This window comes from Nasonia vitripennis, chromosome 1, assembly GCF_009193385.2.
Source record: "Nasonia vitripennis strain AsymCx chromosome 1, Nvit_psr_1.1, whole genome shotgun sequence".
NCBI lineage: Eukaryota > Metazoa > Arthropoda > Insecta > Hymenoptera > Pteromalidae > Nasonia > Nasonia vitripennis.
The window spans coordinates 11,569,705-11,592,781 of record NC_045757.1 but is presented as its reverse complement, the minus strand read 5'-3'; the positions used below and the strand labels follow the sequence as shown (position 1 = coordinate 11,592,781).

Genomic DNA, 23,077 nt, shown 5'->3' with positions numbered 1-23,077 from the left:
TGCTGGATAAAATTTAGTCGGCGCTCTATACGTATATTATTATCCAGCACTGCAGTGCTCAGTCCTCGCGCATCGGACGCAGCGCGCCTCGCAGTTCTCGATGTTTTGCGCGCAATTATTCGAATTCCCGGGGCGGCATCCAGCACACTTTCATTTCGAAATAAATAGCGAGCCGACGCGAACCTCGGAAGAGAGAGAGAGAGAGAGGGACAGGTCTGATGCTGCAGCTCGGGCAATCTAAGACAATCAGCCGTGCAAACGAGATAACGTTTTCGCTTGGCAGCGCAGTGTAAACGAGTTGACTTGCTCCTGAGCGCAGGGAAAATTAGCTTGCCTACCCTATCGTATGCGCGAGCAAGTCTCCCCCCCTTCCCAACCAACCCCTTCTCTCTCCGTTCTATCGTTGCTACTGTATAACGCTTGCAGCTCTGCATATAGTACACGTTGTGCACAGCGAGCTATATACACCGCGGTATGTAGAGAAGTTGTGTGGTATAGGTAGCAGCAGTGCCTCAGGGCGCGTCTTTGCAATTGGATCCTTATGTGGATAAGTCAATTCAATATTTAATTTAAATATTCGCTCTCTTAATATATCTTATAGACTAGAGTAGTTATAGTAATCATAATAGAGTTTAGGTACAGGTACTAATTGCCGGTGAGAGAATTGCTCGTTCTGTATTGGTTCCACCTTGCTCCGAAAAGGTTCGAATCGCGACACTCGCCCTCTCAGCTCAAATGTATAGAGTATTAAATATAAACTAGAAGTATAAGTTATAAAGTGTCTTTATTTATTCGTCTTCGCCTACATAATTATATCAGGTTATTGGCCCAGATACCCATTACAACGGACAACTGAAAAAGTTATCGTTGCCGAAATACGAACGGTACAGAGACGCCGTGACACGCAATTTTGGAGCGCAGACATTTTGAGCGTGAGTGCCGAGTCATGGCGCGTCGCACTAACGGTGGAATATTTTTGTCGATTGACAAATTAAGTGGTCGACAGAATTACAGAACCTGGTCAGTGGCCATGCAAGCCTACCTAAGTGGAATAACTCTGGGATACGATAAAACCCCCAGTAGAAGGCGAGTTATCTACGGACGCGAAGAAAATTCAGAAGGCGCGTGGCAGAATCATCCTGGCTGTCAAACGCGACCTCTACGTCTATTTACAAGATGCAGCATCAGCGAAGGATGCCTGGGATGCTCTCGCCAAAACCTTCGACGATCTTGACGCTAGCAGCAAAGTCAATTTGCTGATAGAAGTTTCAACAACCAGGTATGATAACTGCAAGTCCATGGAGGACTATGTAGCACGCATTATTGGAGCGTCGCAAAGGCTCAATGCAATTGGCACCCAGATACCGACTGATTTGATCGGTGCATTGATGCTGGCCGGCTTGCCGACGTCATTTAAGCCTATGGTCATGGCCTTGACAAATTCCGGTAAAGATTTGACCGCCGATTTCGTCAAAACGAAGCTTCTTGAAGAAGCACAAAATTCCGGTAACGGTCAACCGTTTGAAAATCAAGAAGCGGGGCTCCATGCGCAGGCGCATTCGAGCCAATTCCCGTCGCAAGGTAGCTCCAACAGAGGGCGCTACACTACAAATGGATACAATGGATCGCGTGCGAAGTCCAAAATACGCTGCTATAACTGTAATAGATTAGGCCATATCTCCAGAAAATGTAAAGCTCCGAGACGCAACAATTCAAGTGCATGCACAGCCGCAGCAGACAACGAGAGCGCAGACGAGGACGCCGTGTGTGCGCTCTTAGCCTCTTCAGGCGATACTCACTCGGCAACTATCGACGCCGTTCTCGTCGACTCAGTGAGTGAACCATCGGCTGGCAACGTCTTCCTCACTGTAAACAACAACAAAGACTGCAACCGCTGCAAATAAAGCTAAAGTGGCAGTTCAAGGTGAAGGAAAATTAATGTTGCAATATTCTGGTCCAAGTGGAAAACGCCTAGTCTCGTTAGAAAGAGTGCTTTACGTACCAAGTCTCACATGCAACTTTTTATCTGTCAGTGCCATCACCAGAAGAGGTGGAAGAGTAAAGTTCTTGGGAACGAAATGCCAGATCTATGACAACAAGAATCAGTTAGCATTTGAAGGTCAGCTGTCAGTGAATAATATATTCAAAGTCAAGTTAATTCCAACATCATCCCAAGCAGAAACGCTCAGTTCAATTGCTATGTCAGCATCCACCCCATGTGACATACAGTTATGGCACAGAAGGATGGCACATTTGAACATCAATTATCTAAATCAATTAAGAAAATCAGCTACAGGAATAGATTTTAACCAAGAACCGCTGTTCAAATGTGAAACGTGTGTGGCTGGCAAACTGGTGCAACAGTCTTTTAAGAAGAATAACAAACGTTCTTCTGCGATGCTTGAACTTGTGCACAGTAACGTGTGCCAAGTAGAAGAGTTATCCATTGGCAAATCAAAGTATTTTATAACCTTTTTAGACGATTATAGTAGACAAATTTTTGTATATTTCCTCAAGCAGAAGGACGAAGTACCAAGTGTTATAGTGCAGTTTATAAAGTTTGCTGAGAAGCAGAGTGGAATGAAAATCAAGAGACTCAGATCTGATAATGGAGGTGAATATGTGACCTCCAAGTTGAGATGTACGTTGGCTGATATGGGAGTCAAACATGAGACCTCGATAGCTTACCAGCCTCAGCAGAATGGCAGAGCTGAAAGAGTGAACCGTGTCTTGCTTGAAAAAGGCAGATGCATGCTTCAGGATGCTAAATTACCGAACCAGTTCTGGGCTGAAGCCGTAGCTACTGCATGCTACCTTTCCAACCGTAGTCCCAAAAGATGTCTTGGAGGAGTCACACCAGAAGAACTCTGGACAGGAGTTAACCGGACCTGTCGCATCTAAGGGTTTTTGGAAGCAAAGCTAGAGCCTACATTCCTGGCCATCAAAGAAGAAAGTTCGAGTCCACGTCAAGACCAGCTATATTCGTTGGTTATAGTGAAGACCAATGTGGATACAGGTTATGGAATACAGTAGACAAGAAAGTGTTTGTCGCAAGTAACGTAGTATTTTTTGAAACTGCCCAAAAGGTAACATCCACTCCGATGTACTTTCCTGCAGAAGATTTGGAACCGATGGGCATGGACCCTGTTAGTGGATTACCTAAAGAAGTATCTGAAAAAGAAAACGTTAAAGAGAACTTACCTGGATGTTCTGGCGAGTCTGTAGTTGGCAGCAAATGGGTGTTCAAGAAGAAGCCAACAGCTGATGGTAATATTCAATACAAGGCAAGGTTAGTTGCTCAAGGTTTCTCGCAAGTGAAGGAAGTGAATTACGATGACACCTATGCCCCTGTTGTCCGTTATACATCTCTTAGGCTTTTATTTGCATATGCTGCAAGAAGAGGACTCGAAGTTTTTCACCTGGATGTGGAGACAGCGTTTCTCCATGGTAATATGGATGAGAAAGTCTATATACAACAACCTAAAGGATACATCGTAAAGGGCCAGCCCAACAAGGTTTGCAAGTTAAATAAATCTATATATATGGATTGAAACAAAGCAGTCGAAACTGGAACATCAAGCTTGACTCTGCACTCAAGAAACTTAATCTTAAACAATAAGACTATGACACCTGTATATACAGTTATTACAACCAAGTCAAGTGTATTATCGTAGCTGTATTTGTTGATGATTTGGTGGTTTTTACAGATATTGTCGACTTTCTGAATATATTTAAGGACGGCCTCAAGAAAATCTGCACTCTCAAGGATCTTGGGCATCTCCAGAAGTGTCTAGGAATACGAGTCCACCAGGATAAGAGTAAGGACATCATAGAGTTGGATCAAACAGAATACATTGAATCTGTGCTGATTCAATATGGTATGGCAAACTGTAGACCCACAAGTACACCCATGGACTCAGGCAGCGAGAACAGCCCCAGACAGTCACCCCAATCAGCTTTTAACCCTGCTGATTTGCCGTATCAGAGCGCAGTAGGTTCACTGCTTTATCTAGTCCAAGGAACTCGACCAGACCTGGCCTATGCTGTGAGTGTCATTAGCAAACATGCTAAATCACATACTAAGTTGCACTGGAATATGGTTAAGAGAGTTCTACGATATCTTCAAGGTACGAAACAACTCAAACTTAGGTACTCGGGACATGCTAATTGTCAATTAATAGGATACTGCGATGCTGGTGGAGCCATTAATATAGATGGTTCTCGATATACAAGTGGATATACGTTCATGATGCAAGGAGCTGCGATCAGCTGGAACAGCAGACTACAATCATCAATTGCACTGTCTAGTACAGAAGCAGAGTATCTCTCTTTATCAGCTGCTACTCAAGAGGCCTTGTAGCTTAGAAGATTAGCATCTGAACTGATGATTTTTCGCCAAGATGAACCTCTTACAATTTACTGTGACAACAAGGGGGCGATCGACATAAGCAAGTACTCCAGGTTTAGTGCTAGGACTATGCACATCAGCAGACATCATTACTCTATTAAACATAGTATAGAGAGAAAAGAAATTACAGTAACCTTTGTGCCCTCTACACATATGCTCGCAGATGTTCTGACCAAAGTCGTAGGGAAGAAGAAGATAGAAGAATTTATCAAAGAAATAGGACTTAAGAAGATCTCAGAAGATAGATGATTTTTATAATGTGATATATATTAATTTTTATTTTTGTATCAAATGATTGTTTTTATTGTGTTACGCGGCATTAAATATGTTAATTGAGGGAGCGTGATGTGGATAAGTCAATTCAATATTTAATTTAAATATTCGCTCTGTTAATACATCTTATAGACTAGAGTAGTTATAGTAATCATAATAGAGTTTAGGTACAGGTACTAATTGCCGGTGAGAGAATTGCTCGTTCTGTATTGGTTCCACCTTGCTCCGAAAAGGTTCGAATCGCGACACTCGCCCTCTCAGCTCAAATGTATAGAGTATTAAATATAAACTAGAAGTATAAGTTATAAAGTGTCTTTATTTATTCGTCTTCGCCTACATAATTATATCAGATCCTAGATGTGGACTTCCTTCTACGTGGAAGTGTTGCCGTCACGGAGGACTCGGCGCTGTATAGCGTTTCGACGAATTAATTAAACGGAGTAGATTATACAGATGAAAGCTGTATAAAGCTGTGCGTACGCGCACAGCCCGTAAGATCGTGACGATGATTTGAGCTGAATTTAGGTGATGCTTAATAGACGAGCTGTAAAGTGTCCAAACTTTTGGAATATTTGTTCTGACTTCATATCAGATTTTGTGGCTATCTATTGTACTGCTATAATATGCAGCTGATGAATTTCAGTGATTTATGAAATACGAAACAATGGGTGAACATTTTTGTTTTGAGAAAATAATACTTCTATAAAAGTAAAATTAATAAAGAAGTCAATCGTAAACTTTATTAATATCCCTGCAAGTTGTTTCCTAGAAATTAAATCCTCTGGTGAGTCTTTCATGAAATTCAACTTTATAAAAGTACAATACCTACCCTTAGTGAGTTTCTGCGAATAAAAAAATTTTCTCGGCATGTTAAATTAATCAGCCAATAAAGGGACTTGAGATGGCTTCGACGTTTATGCGCTTTTACAGCCTTTTTTCCTAGTATTTCCCCAAGAAAACCGCACAAATTTTGCAAACGACTGAAATTCACGCCGCGATAAGTGTCAAAGAAGTCCTGCATAAATAAGCACCGAAGTCGCGCTTGAATACTGCCAAGAATCAACGTTCACTTGAAAAACAATTCACCTAGGCGAAGCGCAGCTTTTTTTACAGCAAAATATCAGCGCAAAAACTTTCCTTTCACCGAAGCTCAATAATGAATCCGACAGAGCGCACATATTGCGCACAGCGGTTATATATATATACACCGACAAAATCGAACCGACGCGCGTAACACACATCGCTCGAAAAGGGTACACGCGCGCTCTTTGATCGAGGCCCGATAAAATATGAAGAGAATGACGAAGTACAGGGAGAGGCGCCACGTCCTTTGAATGCCGACGTTTTCACGAAAGAAGCGGCGCGTACGCAAGGTGCGGGAGAATTCGAGCTTCATCGCTGCTTCAGCAGAGGGAAAAACCGATAGTATAGCCGACGCTCTCGTTCCGCGTTTTATTCACTGTACATGCCGAGCTTTCGCACTTTCGAGAGAGTTTGCGCTCTCGCACAAAGGCAGAGTGCGGTGAAGGCCGATTTGTCTTCCGCGAATCGGAGGGCCGAGCTTTTGTCGGATTTCGCGGTCTCGCTCGGCAATGATTGCAGTTTTAATCAATGTCCCGTCGAGCCTGCCTCTCCATCTGTCAGAGCTGGCACCACCGCCGCGGTGCCCGGCTTTTCTTTCTCTGTGTATGCTCTCGCGGCCTTTTTCCTCTACACCGCCGCACGGCAGCTCTTCAATTCCCGCGCACAATTATTTCTCTCGCGAGAATAGATAGAGGGAGCGCGAGAAAGAGAGACACTGCTGCAGCGACGATGATGGAACATTAATGAAATATAAAAAAGTCTCGTCTCGCTTGCACAAAACGCTCTTATGCACGCATCTCTATATACCTTTCTTCTTCTTGTTCTTGCGTAAGTGAGAAATAATTTAATGGAAGGAGCCGCCGAAGGAGCCGAGCGAACGAAATTTATGGAGGTGCGAGGAAAAGAAAGCCGCGGAGGTATAAGTATCGGCGAAGGCAATATCGCGGGAGGAATATATCAAAGTCGCGCTGCGCGCCGCGTGTCAAAGCTGCGGCTGCAGCTCAATTCTGCGCAGCCATTAGCGCGACCCGATAAGCGCTCTAATGCGCGCCATTTCTTACTTCCCGACTCGCCCTTTTAGCCTCTGCAGGTGTACAATACGAATGCGTTGATGCATCCACGCGGGGTTGCGGCACTTTCCTCGAGGTTTTAGAACCGCGAGAGCAGTTTTTACTAATGACTCGCGGACGGTGCTGCACGGCAAACTCGATGGTACTCGGCTGCGATGGCTCGTATAATGGTTTTCGAAATTCTGTATCACACGGGGAAAATACGTGGAAAATTTTTTCGGCACAGAAATATAAGAGACACTGTACACTACGGCAGAGCATTAATACCACGTTTTACTCTTTTTGAAGAATGGAATGGCATATCAAACAGCTGGATGAATTTTTTGCTAAAGTATCATAATTGAAGCATGCCTTTGTCGAGGAGCAATTTCGTGCATTTTTAAAAGACTATAATTTGAATTCCCGCTCGTTGAAAATTATGTGTAAAATGTCATCTAAAGTCTCGTATGCCGGACAAAGCAAAACGAGAATGACTTATTATTTGAAAAGCAGAAATGCCCTCTATTAACTGTGAAAAGTCAAAATCCTTGAAAAAAAACTCCCTTTCAAAACTGCGGACATAACGAAAGCATTCTGGCATTCCGCGGTCGTCCTGTTTATTTACAGGCCGTCTTTGTTTTCGCAATTACCGTCGCTGGAGCTGGTAAATATGGGCCATAATGATACCGCGTTCAGTTGCCTGTGTACCATATATGCGTCCACATGCAGCGAACAGTAGCAGCAGCTCGTGAAGCTGTTCATCCGCAAACGTATGCGGGAGAAGACAGCAGTGTTCCCCCCATCGCAGAGAAGAAGGGAAGATCGTGTTTCCGAAGAAACGGAAAAATCGATGACGAGGAGAGTGAGAAAGAGAGAGAATATAAATATAGTACAGAGGGGGGCATGACTGCGCCACTGCACGAAAGAAAGAAAGAGAGAGAGAGAGAGAGAGAGAGAGAGAGAGAGAGAGAGAGAGAGAGAGAGAGAGAGTAATTTGTGTACCAGCCCATGTACAGGCGCTCAAAAGAATTCATACAGAAACGCAGTGCGCTATACATCGTTGCAGTTGCGCTTCATTCCACAGAGTAGAGAGAGAGGGAGAGAGAAGGGGCCAGGTGTTCGCCGGGCACAATGAGAGAGCCGACCTTCGCAGCAGCCGCAGATGGAATGGAAGGCGTACCTACTACGTATATATAATGCGTAAACGCAGTCAGCGGTGCGACTCGTATACACGCACAAACGAGGGCGCGTCCCGAAATCGCTGCTGCCGCGCGAGGGCAAGAGGCGATTAGGCGAGTCAACTCATTAGAGTCGTATCCGCAGCCGAATCAGGCATTTGAGGTTTATTGTTGATCAAACGCCGATGCTTTAACCGTTCGCTGAGTCCCTCTCTCTCACCGTATACCTCCTTCTTTCGAAATTAATTAGCTTTGCGTCTGCTGCCCGCTATACGGCCGGCAGAGCCGTTCCAGATTTACTAGGTTGAGAGCCCTTCCGAATTATTATCGGCCGATTAAACTTAAATGTTGCGCGGCTCATCGAGCTATGGCGTCAGGCTGCTGGTGCCGCTGGGGTTAGTGCAGCTCAAAGGACGGACGAGGCCGAATAAGGTCGCTCTCGCGCTTTATATATATACGTGGAACGCGAAGGTGAGCGAGTCGCGTTTCTTGCGAGGAACGCCCGGCTGCGTTGATAATTCAAAGGAGGGATGTATATAAGTAGAGTAAACGGAAATTATGATGCGCCGAGATGCTGTTAGGGAGTCTCTATGTGCCATCCTGCAGTGTGTAGAGATCGGGAGGGAATATTCGCTTTTTCTCTGATGATAAATCTATTTATTACAATGACGATGAGTCTCGTTCGGATTCTATTTTACGATATGAAAATCGCATTCTTTCCTCGTCGCGTACGCGCTCCCGAACTAAAATATTTTCATGCAATAACGTGCACACCCTTCTGTACACACTGAAAAGTTGAGCAGCGCAATGCGATTGTTTCGTACTCTCCGCGTTATGTAGCTCCTTCGAGATACGAAAATAGAAAAATTGCTCAAAAATTGCTTTCCGTACCGCAGCGAGAGGCGCCCGATACATCGACGACAATGCGCCTATATATACCAGGACTTTCATTCGCGCACAGCGTTTCCCCGTTTGCACATTGTCCTCGCACCAGGAAGTCACCTCACGGCCGACTGCCTCCCCCTAAAAAATTCCAACAACGAGCCTCGTAGCAACAACGCATATACTTAACGGCAAAGACGTGTCGTCGTCGTCGTCCTGGATAATGGAAATTGAATGAGAAAGCGCTGGCGATGTGCAATTGTCGTGGTAGTCGCGCTCTCTAGCTCTCTCATAAGAGTGTGTTAGGAAACTAGTAACTTTCACGAGAGATCGCGCGCGCGCGCAAAATAAAGAACAACAACTCGCGCGAGATTTTTTCTCGTGTGTACTCGCGCGGGCGCGCATCGGGAAGAGAGAAGTCTCACGACGGCACTTATCAAAATTCCAGCGTGCGCTATGCGGCGGATATACTCGCTCCTTTAGTCTACAGCTGTATATCTGTATGGCTCTATGCAGCGGGATACACTGCAGCAGGGAAAGAGAAAGAGAATCGTATGTGCGGCTCTCGGAGTTAACGAGCTAACGACCTGTCGATAATTAGCAGCCCCGAACCTGCAACGGCAAACAGCGGCACTTGACTCGCAATTTCGAGCTCCCTCTCCCTCCCTCAAGCTATAAACGTGCAGAGCTCCAAACTCCTACGCCATACTACTTGCAGCGCTCTTTAGAACTATATATATATATATATATATATATATATATATACGTATATTGTACAAGGGAATATTGCACTTGCTACACACGGCTCTATTTGCCGGCGCGCCGCGCGTAGCTGCACGATTTTCGTCCCGCGCGCTCTTTGTTCTCTCACTCCTCTCGCGCGCGGTATCTCACGCGAGGCACGACGTATTATACATGTACACACTGCAGTGCACATGTACGTATACTCGCGGATCTACCTGCAGTCAGAGCTTTATGCCGCAGTCATGCAGTTCAGCAGGCAGGTGTCGGCGAGATAGTCAACATAACGATGTTTATTTATTAGAGCCGTAGCGGCGCGCATATTTTCGCGCTGAGAGGAGAACTTGCGCGGAATCCGATTTGTTCGATCGAGCGCCGCGCGGCGCGGGATATCGAGCCGAGAGCGTTAAGTCGAGGGTGACTGCTCTGGGAAAGCTGCTGCGCTCGTTGCCGAAAGTTCGAGGTTGATCCGCATATCTATAGCGAAAATCAAATTTTCACGCCGAACGAATTCGACTCCGTACTCCCTTGCATTGCGTATGTATACCTATATGCGACGGAGAGAGTATATAGGAGAACTTTTCGCCCTTCGCATTTTTCAGGGGCTATTTTCGAGGCGTGCGCGACCTTCGGGATATTGTGTATTTGGCTTTGAATAATTGAATTTTTTCTGCGGCGAATGGGAGGGTTTTCCCGAGCACATGTTCGGGATGCCTAAACTTAGTTGGAGGAGTCAATTTTCGTCCTCTATCGAGCGTATACATATACCTTCTCTCCAAAAAACGAGCGTGCAGTATACGTATATTGAAAGGAGGGAGTCGCGGATCGGAATACATAAGAGATTTTTATCGCCTTTTACTTCGACGCTACTCCGTTCGGTTGGAAACTGTCGATGGTAAGTAATGTGAATATCTCTTGGCTTGCATTATAAAAGATGCCTTTGTGAATGTGTGATTCATCCCGCAACGTAAAAGTTTATATTATACTTGGAATAAGTGGAAATATTCCGTTATTCATTTGTTTGTATCTCTTGAAACTCGGGCTAAGGGACAGATTTACTCCGCAGACTGCGCTATGCAAATTTTATGTAGCTTCTATATACACGAGACTTTTCTCTGTGCGGATTAATGTGATAATGGTATGATCAGATTAATAATCGGATTGTTGGATGAAGAACATGGAAAAAGATAAAAAATAATGTTTTTTTTTTATTTATGTTGTGTCAAAACAGAGAACATTTTATTGATCCTCGAAGAAGAAATCGAACTCGTATTAATGCCTTTAAAGTATCTGGTATCATTTAAAATTTTTTTTACACTTTAAATTCAGAATTTGCATTTTTTCTGAGTTTGTTCTGTTAAAAATTTCAGCTGCATGTACACTGCGCGTGAATTGATCCACGGTATTATTACTGTCGCCATGACTGTCGCTATGACAGCTACATGAAAACTCCTCCTTTGTTGACTATGGCCATGTGGTTTTTTTGTGACGGTCAACTTTGGTAGCAATACCATGGATCAATTTACGCGCAGTGTACACGTACGAGTTTCGACAGCGTTACACGTTGTAATTGGAAATCGGCGGCGAAAAAAATGAGCATCCTTACATCTCTTGTTAATAAACTTGCGAACAACGATTTTCAATTTAAAACATTCGTTATTTATCCGACAGGCAGAAGAGTACCATCGATTGTGTCACTAAATGCCTGTGTATATACATCCATTTTTTTTTTTACCAAAAACGTGTACTCACGCACGTTGTCGGCGAAAATCCGGTAACCGAGCATAGCGGCGGAATATCGAATTTAATCTGGAAACTATGTAATCCAATACGTCCTCGATGCGTACAGGCAACCTCGAGGAGCTGCCCACGACAACGTTCACACAGGTAAGCACACGCACATTCACGCAAGATGCACGACGCTGCACGCGACAGGTTTCGCGCACTCCTCGAAAAAGAACCGCATATCTTTAGCTAGCGCGCGATCTAAGATAGCCGCGGCTTCCGGGAGCTTCTTCTCTCTCTCTCTCTCTCTCTCTCTCTCTCTCTCTCTCTCTCTCTCTCTCTCTCTCTCTCTTTCTCGAAGAGAAGCCTCAAGAATATAAGATTCTGTTTCTCCATCATCGTGTACAGTGCATGGAGTGTATGGGTAAACATGTACGTACACGCGCGCGCGAACTGTGTCAAAGAAAAACACTCGTGGAGAGACGCAAAAACACTACACGTACGACGACGAGATGGCGGCATACGAATTCTGTATTTATTATACTCGCGAGTGCGTTAAATGCGGGCGCGCATAAATATGCCAGGCCTCCTAACTATGCGCACTTTTGCAATTGCCGTTTGTTCGCTCGTGAGTGAGAGAAAGGGAGAAGCGACGCTGCATTCTCGGCGCAAGGCAACTCTAGCAGAGCTGCTGCGCTGCTTCGATCCGGGCCTGCGATTTTTCCCCCGGCTGCGCGCGGAGTCCAACGGAACGGAGATCCAGACGTGCAGAGCACCGTATATATATATATATATATATATATATATATCTTCCTATATTATATAGTCATTTTGGCAAGACTCCCCCCCCCCACCCCCCCCCACCACCCCCCACCTTGGCCCCCCACCAAAACACGTAAAATTCTTTCATTTTTCGGTTATTTACGAAAATCTCAAAAACCCCCCACCACCCCCCACCGCCCCCCACCACCCCCCACCAAATAACATGACTGCTCTCTGCGTTATCGGGCTTGAGACCGTCATACTTTCACAACGCTATTGCGTAGTAAAATAAGGCCGCATTAACAGTCCAATTAAATACAAAGGCTATAGCCGTGTTACTATGGTGAAATGGCCCCCTTGGAAAATGTATATATGTTATATACCATTCGATGGGGGATAAAAAAAAACTCCCATAGCCAAATTTTTAGCTCTCTGCCTAGTGCGCATGCGCAGTAACGTCGATAAACGTGTTTTTTTGATTTTATTTTTTTCTAAAGTCCCTATAGGATAAAAATTTTTTTAAAAATTCACATTGGTGTATTTTTATGTCATGAATAACTGCAATTTTTTTGGGATTACATAACCTCAAATATCGGATCTAAAAAAATTATTAAAGTTTTCAATCGATATTTTGACCCCCTTGTTTTTGAGGTGCAACTTTTTAAGTAGACTTTTTTTGTGTACTTTTTCCCGTTCTTTACGATGGCACTAACGTTTTTTCCTTAAAAATGGTGGCACAACTCGATTTGAGCCAAAAACTGATTTTTTTGCCATTTTTTCACGTTTTTAGCTGGTTATGTTACAATTTAGTTACTAAAGTGACTCCTTTTGAGTAGTTTTGCATATCTTCCCATGAAAACATAATCAAATGAAATATTTTGTTCGCTCCAAGCCGTATTTTTTATATTATCTTACGTTTTCAATGATGGTCTTATCAGAATTTGAGGTAATAAAGGGTTTCTCTCTATATATAAAAAGAATATCGCCGCTGTCAGTGTCTGCTTTTCTCTTTAACCTAAAAATGCCCTCATTTGAGTGATTTAACGCCGAAAAAGGCCATTTTTGGTACCATGTAACCCAAAACTAACCTAAAAATGTCATAATGCGAGGGTTTTCACGCAAAAAAGCCTGTTTTTAGCTAAACATAGCCTTGAAATCGATCGTTTGAGGGTACTTTTGGCGTCTTGTGGTCTTAAAAAGGCCATATTTGGCTTATCTGCCTCTACTTAATTGATTATTCAAAATCTATTGACAGTAATAATTATCAGGTAAAAAGGAATTGAAGTTAAGTATGTTCAATTCGTACAAAGTATAATTTATTATCTTCATAGGCTATTTAAAATAAATTATGGAACGTATACAAGTAGCTTTTTAAAAATAACGAATGTTCACAATAGAAAAAATGATTCACTCATCATTGTCACTATCTTCATCAATACACACTTCAATTTGATCATTAAGAAACATTTTAGACAGAATTTCAGCTGGTCGTATGATTTTTGATAAATATCTTCCATGTGAAAGATAATAGATTATGGCAGCAATATGCGCACAACATCCTATAGTACGGTTACCGTTAGCACAATCACAACCGTGTCTTAAGATGCTAGAATAACCAATACCATTTGGTTTATACTCAACGAAACATTTGTATTGTTTTCTGTTAATATGCCTGGATTGAACTTCAAGTTTGAGAATATTGTTAGTCTCTTTTGAATATCCAATCTTCAAATTATTATCTGCGTCAAGCATTTCCGCTAAGTAAGATATTGTCTGTTTAAGCTGATATGTTCCTGTAAACAGAATTTTCAAATCTTTTATTGTTAATTCAGGAAAGTCTGGTAAATCATCCGAAGTTATTATTTTAAATGGTAGTTTCCGACGACTCCATCTTTTGTCTGCTACTAAAACTGCTAATGTATTTTCAACATTTTTTCTAGATTGCATAGCACTAAATATTTCATCTTGCATGTCTTCATCAGAATCTAGGCGTTTGCCAAACAAGTTATTTAAGTAGCAAGAAATTTTACAATAAGATCCAGTATTTTTCACCATTTTAATATCAAGTTTGTGATCTAATAACCTATATTTTTTCTTTTGAACTCCGTGCACTGCTTCAACAACCCATCGCAGTTTTGTCGTGAATCTTGTTTCATTTGATTCTTGCGTAGAAAGTTGAGATTTTGAACCTTTGAGTGCAGGCATCAAAACAATATAACCCATATTTTCTAATTTTTGTTTAATGTCCCTGAAACCTCTATCCAGTATAAAAATGTCCCCTTGGCGAAGAAGTTTCTGTAAAATATTCTGCTTCTCTTCCAATATTTCAATCAGTATTGTAGCATCATTTTTATTTGCAAGATATGGACCTAACTGGTCAACAACATAACCATTAGTAGTACATATAGTAAATGGTTTAGTCAGAGGAACTTTTTTTTGGCCTGAATAAGATTTTCTTTGGTACTCGTTATTAGAGCTTTTTTCATGCCTTATATAAGTACCATCAGCAATCAAAATAAGTTGTTTACCAGGATGTAATTTCTTTGCCATATTAGAAGTTTGATTTTCAATCAATTCATTTCTGTCTACATTTTCTAATCCAAAGTGTTTTGGTAGTAAATCTTTTTCGAAAGATAATAATACTGATTGACAAAAACGAGATACTTGTTGTTCGCTTTCAATGTCAAATATTGTAGAGATGAGCGAGTTAGAATTCCCAGAGCGCATTTTGAATAAAAATACGACAATGGCTTGTGTCGCTGTCCTTACACAGGAATTCTTCAGAGAAGTGAGTTGATCTTTAAGATAATTAATATTTTCCCACGTTAATCCCGTAAAAACTTTCAATTTTTTTTCAGGCATGGAAAATTCAGCTACTGTATCTAATAAAGTTTCGTCTGCTTTCATTGATAATTGACTCAAAAATTGTAGTAATTCATCAATATATACCGTACTTGTAGTGGAAAAAATATTAATTTTATTTAGTTCATCTTCATAAAATCTTTTTTTAATTAAATGTGTGCAACAGCATCTATTGCCATGTGGAATAAAAACATTCATTTTACTATAAACTTGAATTCGGGCCTCTAAAGGAACTAATATATTATTAGTCTGTTTTTGGTACCCACAAACAAAGCAATATTTATGTGCCACAATCGTCCTTTGAATAAGTAATTCCGTGGTTGCTCGTACTTTTTGTTCCTTTATTGTGTATACAGATGATTGTGTACTTTCCTGAGATGATGAAGTGACAGTTAGCTGAGAAAATGATTCAGAAACATTTGAATCTTGAGACGAAGCAGTTGCTGGAACATTAACCTTTTTAGGTTTAGAGCTTGATATGTATTTGGCTAATCGCTTTCTACATGAATCACAAATTACATCATGGATGTAAATATCTTTATTTGATAATTGTTTAGCATATTCGATTTCAACTTCAGATTCGATTTCCTTTTCTCGACCAATTGATTTTCTAATATAAATATTACACATGGCACATCTTCGATCATCGCGTTTCCTGATGTTATCTGACTCTTCATTACTATTAGATGCCATATTTATTTAACCATTAGACAAGAAGATCACTTCTGAAATAATAAAATATAAATATTTTACAATACATTTAAAAATGCTGTTAGTTAGTTTTTAAAAATCTAAAAAAATTGTTTGCCTTTTTTTAAATTAAAAACTAGAATGAATAATAAATATTACAAAAATATTATAATCTAAGTTCTTGTATAATCCAGTTTTCTCAGTAGCTTTACATGAAAAGTAAAAAAATAATATTGCCTAGTAAAAGTGAAATAAGTTGTATTTCATTTATAAGTTTTTTAAGCAAATAATTTTTTTTTGTCATAAAAACTGTATTGAAGTGCTTGCACCTAGTGATTTTATAAAATCAACAAACCTATGAAATTATTATATTCAATTTGTTTTTTTGTAAAAATATGTTCTTGTATCTAGACATGAATAATAGTGTATTTTAAAATAAATAAATAATGTTGTTTTTAATGATGTTTCATATACGTATGTGTTTAAAGCATAGGTTAGCTTATGTTTACTTTATTCATTTTACATTTTTTTAACTTAAAAGTTAATTGACAATTAATAAGTTCGCATCCTATTAGTTCTATTTTTCATTTTTATTATTTCTCATGTATTGTTTTTATGTAAAACCAAATATTTTTTCTCATCTCATAATAATTAACTATAGTAAAAATCACATCATATATAGTCATATGCAGATATTTATGTACATTTTTTATTAATTTGACAGTATTTTATACATAAACAAATTAATTATTGTTCAAGACTTTCTATATTTTATCAATTTAATCATACTTGTATAATTAATATACCGCATTACATCAAAACATGCAACTCATCAATCGTCAAATCCGTTTCTAGCAAAAGTTTATTGTCATATTTTATTCAAATGTTTTTCCTTCTTAATTTTATTTAGTTAATAGTTTCAACAACTTTATGTTTAACTAATTTCTCATTTTACTTTATGTGATTAGCCTAAATTGGTTAAGTTAAATAGATAAAGACTCGTTCCCCTTACATGCATTGTACGTATATCTATATCTATAGGATTGAAAATTCATTTTTATTAATTACTTTTTTGTTAGCTTATTGATTTAAAATCTGATTGCTATTTTTGTTTTAGGATAAGATCGGATCTTTATGCGAGTACTAAAACAGTTTATAATTTAATGTTGGTTTAAACTTTTGATTTTATGCAAGAATTTAATAACGTACACAACATGTTTTTCTTATTTAGCGTATAAAAAGGTCTAATAATTATCTGTTATTATTATTACATTATTATATTATTATATTATATTATTATATTATTATATCATATTATTATATTATTATATCATATTATTATATTACTATATTATCTGTCATTATTTTTGATACAATTACTCTTAATACTACAGAATTTATAATAAAAATTTTATTTTTCTACCCATTAATAAGTCTTACTCTGCATATAACGGTAAAATACAAGTGTATTTATTATAAATACATGGGAGATTTTTTATTTATCAGTAGGTTGGTTACAGTATTTTTTTCAAAACTCAAAGTGTCGGCATAAAAATAACATTTTAGATATTAATAATAGGTTTTGATTTTAAAGAAGTTATTTAACAAAATATTAATTTATTGTGTAATATGTATTAGAAATACATATAACCCTAATATCAAAGCATATAATCTGTGATGTCAAAACTTTTGAAAAACTTTGTTAAATCTTCATTTTTTTAAAAGATATGTAAAATATATAGTACTCACTTTAAATATACAAGATTGTTAGTTTTGAAGTAAACAGCAGAAAGATTTAAAGTAGCCGCGTCAGCCTTCGGTTCCAACTAACTCCAATGTATTTGAAAATAAATACTTAACTACTTTATTATTTTTTCTAGTATTGCTATCAATTATCAGTCAAAAGCCGAAATAGTAAAAAGAAAAATCGAAACAATTTTTATTTGCTAGATTTTAATTTACTTTAAAAGTTATAAACTTATACTAACAGCGTTTTCACCATTCACTTGTATTAGTATATTATGGAGAAAGTACAATTGAGTCCGTCGTCCCGTACCGACCTCGGGACATACCGTCTGAAATAAGCTGTTTTTACGGGATTGGCTAATTCTGTACCGTCGATTGGGTTATCGAACAGAATTAGCCAATAATATAAAAGTGACTTATTTGAGACGGTATGTCCCGGGGTCGGTACGGGACGTATTGTACTTTCTCCCTTATATAGACAATTGTAAGAAAAGAAAAATTAGTTTTGAAAAAAACAATGTTGGCCATTGGTTTGCGCATCGTTTAATTAATTAAGAAATCAAAATACTTTATTTGTTTATGCTCCTGATAATTCTTAATTTTATGATTGACCATTCACTACGCAGATCGTCTGCATTGCAGCCGCCGCGTCAACCGCGCGGCCAAGCATAACCTTTTATTAGAAATAAAAATAAACAATAAACAAAAAAGTGCGACAGAGACAATACTTTCGACCAATCACAGAACGTTTAAAAAGAACATAACATTAGCCATCAGTTTTATAATAAGGTGATATCACAATTCTGATAAGACCATCATTGAAAACGTAAGATAATATAAAAAATACGGCTTGGAGCGAACAAAATATTTCATTTGATTATGTTTTCATGGGAAGATATGCAAAACTACTCAAAAGGAGTCACTTTAGTAACTAAATTGTAACATAACCAGCTAAAAACGTGAAAAAATGGCAAAAAAATCAGTTTTTGGCTCAAATCGAGTTGTGCCACCATTTTTAAGGAAAAAACGTTAGTGCCATCGTAAAGAACGGGAAAAAGTACACAAAAAAAAGTCTACTTAAAAAGTTGCACCTCAAAAACAAGGGGGTCAAAATATCGATTGAAAACTTTAATAATTTTTTTAGATCCGATATTTGAGGTTATGTAATCCCAAAAAATTGCAGTTATTCATGACATAAAAATACACTAATGTGAATTTTTAAAAAAATTTTTATCCTATAGGGACTTCAGAAAAAAATAAAATCAAAAAAACACGTTTATCGACGTTACTGCGCATGCGCACTAGGCAGAGAGCTAAAAATTTGGCTATGGGAGTTTTTTTTTATCCCCCATCGAATGGTATATAACATATATACATTTTCCAAGGGGGCCATTTCACCATAGTAACCCGGCTATAGCCTTTATAACATATTATGATTAAATAGATTTAAATTGGATAATATTAAATAGAATTAAGGTTTAGGTTAAGGTAAGAAGTATCAGTTCCAAGAGAACCAGATATTGAAGATCTACCTCTAATTTTATTTAAGTTATAAGATTAAAGTTAATTATTAATAACGTGTAAATAAGTTAGGGAATAATTGAGTTCAAAGAACTCAAAGAACCATCAGAAAGTATAATCATTATAGATGATTCACTGATTGAATAAACAACAAAATGGACAAGATAAGCGAGATCAAAGACCTCGATGAATTTTCAGGTAATATGAGTAGTCAGACAGAACTAGAGAGACAGAATAAAGAGACAGTTTTCCAAATAATTTAATTTTCAGGATCACCTCACGTCTCCCAATGGCGCGCAACTCGAAAAGTCTATCATTTTATAGATGCCTTTTGCGGCACAAAGATTTAAACATTAAGAACATTAAAAAAAATTAAAATTAATTTAAAAAAAAATATATATATAAATTCAAATGATGAATTTCAAGCGTCAGAAAACTTCAAAAACTAGCTAAAACTATTTTAAATGCCATTAATAGTAGAAGTTCAATGTTAAACAATACTTTTACTTCCAGTAACAGGTTTTCTTATACAATAAGATCGATCATTTTCAACCATCCAGAACATAATTATCAGTTCATGAAAATAAAATTTTGAAGATAAAATCACACAGAAACTACAATAGGGGGTTGGCGAGCGAAGCGAGCAGGGGGCGGAGCCCCACTAGTATATATATATATATATATATATATATATATATATATATATATATATATATATATATATATATATATATATATATATATATATATATATATATATATTATATATATATATATATATATATATATATATATATAACACATGCACGATTTATATATATAATATATATAATATATAATATATATATATATATATATATATATATATATATATATACACACACACATATATATAGCTATCTCTCTCGGCAATCAATTCGGTATTTCGGTATATAGTTAGCTGCTCTCTCGCGAGTCTCCGGTGTGCGGTGCGAGCAAAGCCGATTGTTTCATAGCCGGCGAAAGTCATTTGCGCCCGGCGATAATGCCCTGGCGTATTTGTTCGCCTTCACCCAAATCCGCTCGCTCTCTCTCTCTCTCTCTCTCTCCTTCCCGATGCCGTGTACACTTGTATATGTATATACAGGCCAGCGTTGCGGACCCTTCCAAGCCCACCCGCCCCCCCCCCCCCCCCCAAGCTTTCCACTGCAAATACAAAGCAAATGCAAACCGAAGCGCAGTCGAGCCCGAGCTTCGCGGCTTGCTAGCAGCAGCTACACTGCCGATCGATCGTCGACGAGCTCTAATCACGCACCTCTCATGTGCACAAACCTCGCATTACCTGGGTGACCGTAGAGAGGCTCTAGCGCCCAACTTGGTCTGCTGCTGCAGTTTGGCCACTATATACCGATGCCTTTTCTCTTCCCTAGCTCGAGCTGTGCGTGCACGTCGAGCTACGCGAATCTTTGCACGGGATCAACCCGAGGGAAAATAATCTCGCGAGTTGCGATGAATGTCGGCCCTTCTCGAAATCTTGATTCAATTACGGACGGCTCCGGGAAACATCGTATAGAGGGCTTGTTATTCTTTTCTGAATTTGAATTTCAAAATCTTGGCGGGCGAGTCGATTGTTCGAGTCCTGCTAGCGCAGCGATAGCTACTATTCGCGCGCGCTTCCGATAGAAATGGTATCAATTATTCAGGAACCGAATGTATAATAACGGATGCATATACCACGCGGGAGCGATAAATTTCGAGAACCGGTCGAAAATTCTCCCCCGCGGCTACCGCACGCATAACTATTTACCTCATTATCAATTGCCAGCCCTATTAATCATCGGCACCGCTTTATCGGGCCATTAATCAGCGTGCCGAGAAGTGATTCTCCGGGCGCTCGGGCGTAAAATGCTCGATGTGAAAAAAGAGATAATCCTCCCGCGTCGTCGACCATAAAATTAGCCTTTATAAAGCGGATGAAAAGTCGCAATAAAATGTACACCGATACGCTCGTATATCCGACTACGCGCACACGGCGTGTGTAAACGCACACGCGGTTCGGTTATTTGATCAATCGGTGCGCGTTGATCCGAGCGTGGTGCAGCAGCGTCTCAATGGCCGACGCGCGGTTGACACACGCGCGTCTACTTGGCACTCGCGCAAACACAAATAATCCGCGCGTACAAATCTCGGCCGCTGCTCTGATTTACTGTACGCAGGCGCAGAAATCGGCGACGTCGCGTGCGAGCTAATTTACCGTCGACGTAGTGTTCTATACACCCGTGTGTGTGTGTGTGCGTGTTTGTGCGGCGCAAGCGCTCGTTATATATTCCCGTGCTCTGCTGTTGGACGTCCGGCCGCAGTGAGTTAGAGCTGCACCGGCGGAGGCCTCTTATCGAGCCATGCCTTCTTACATGCATTTTCGAGATAAGGTGCTGGGAAAAAAGAAAGAAAACACGCGCGGACGCTTCGCGCTCGTTTTATCGGGGAAAATCGATATGTTACATCAGGTGTACAGGCGCTGTACGACGCGACTCGATAACCAAGTTTCTGATGATGTTTTTTGGTCACAACGAAATCTCTGAATCATCATAATGAGCAAATGTACAGAGGCAAGTTATGCGCGCAATGCGAATCTCGTTTGATCCCTAAAAGACGCGGCAACAGCGTTGGGGAAAGTATAATATTGTATACACAGTGCACACACAGAGATGGTCGAAAAGGTACTCGGGCTTTTGCGAAACCAGGACCGCTCGAACCCCCTTATCCGCGTACATAACCCGGACAATGCTCGTCTATCTCTTTGAGACAGCCTTTTCTGCAGTCTCCGCGATTTCTCAAGATGCTGCCTGATGCAGTCGCCTTGCGAGTATATAGCTCAATAATTCATGTAGATGCTGCGCTGTCGAAAATCTCTGCGCCATGCATCCATTTTCCCGACGCCCGACTATCGTATGTTTTATTCGGCAGGCATTTCGCCGCACAGCTACTTCTCCTGGGATTTGACAGCGTGTATATGCTTTTTAAAAATTAATCGTAAAAACTCACGTGATTGCAGAGCTGGGAAGGATCCTTTCTCTCTCTCTCTCTCTCTCTCTCTCTCTCTCTCTCTCTCTCCCTCTCTCTCTCTCTCTCTCTCTCTCTCTCTCTCTCTCGGTGTGCATCGCGGCTCGTAAAAGGCCCCGTCGTCGCTGACTTCCTGCGGCAAATAAAGAGTCTTGATTTGTCGGCTTGTAAATTACGGAGAGCTAATGCGCAATTACGCTTCTATAATCTTTTTTACTCTTGTTTCGGGAACCCACAGCAAGCGAACTTATATAAAAATGAACGCCGGGTGCACGATATATATAACGCATTTTAACGGTAAGGAATGTGGCACTGTATGTCATTTTATATACGTATAGAGAGCAGATAAAAAGCCGCTAATTTCATGAATCATTTATTTTAATAGGACTTTAATGAAGAATTAAACCCGGGCTAAAATGCCTTTAAGGAGCAGCCTCTTTTACCGAAAACACTGTCATCGTTATAGCCGCTGTTACAATATCGCGCGCGGCATTTAAAGCGACTCTTTCTCTCTCGCATTAATTAGAGTATAAAAATCCAGACAATTCGGTCGCTCCCTGACGCTCTCGCGTCGTTTCATTTATCCGCGAGCAAAAGTAATGGTCGCTATTACTTGCTCTCGCCGCTGGCGTATTAAACGCCGAATACACTTTTCCCCCGAAAAAAGACGAATATCGGGCTGTAACGCAGCCGCGATGAAAAACAGGAGATGAGCTGTCCAGTCCCTGAAGGTCATTCAATAATATAAAGGCGAAAAATAAAGTCACGCGCGCGTATATTTTGTTTATACACCCGCGCACGTGGGATGATTATGTCGCGCTATATACATCCCATAAGCTTCAGGCCGCGCGCCATTCGCGCGTTTGATTTTCCAGCGGCGCTTTCGGAATCTCCCCCGAGATCCTCGTAGTATCTCGCGTTGTCTCTTTCGCAGCGCGGCGACACATTAAGGGAGAAGAATAGCCCGTGATGTCGGGCATACCGTTACGCGACGCCAGAGGAAAAAGATATATCTGGGTTATACATGGATATATAACACACTTGCGCAACACGAGGCCCGCGTTTATTCTTAATTAATTCGATAAAATTGAGATTTTATTGGCCGATTCGGAGCC

General features: G+C 40.1%; 1 protein-coding gene across 3 annotated transcripts in view; it reads right to left on the bottom strand.

The window, feature by feature from the left end:
- The window catches only part of LOC100115854 (fat-like cadherin-related tumor suppressor homolog), a 278,987-nt gene that overhangs the window by 150,240 nt on the left and 105,670 nt on the right, over nt 1-23,077 (bottom strand). For 2 of the 3 annotated variants that reach the window (XM_032601346.1, XM_031924920.2), the window contains exon 4: nt 21,945-22,095. The exons of the other annotated variant lie outside the window; for it this stretch is intronic. The gene's annotated coding sequence lies outside the window, so the exon portion shown is untranslated. The remainder of the gene's footprint in view (nt 1-21,944; nt 22,096-23,077) is intronic. 3 annotated transcript variants of the gene reach the window in all.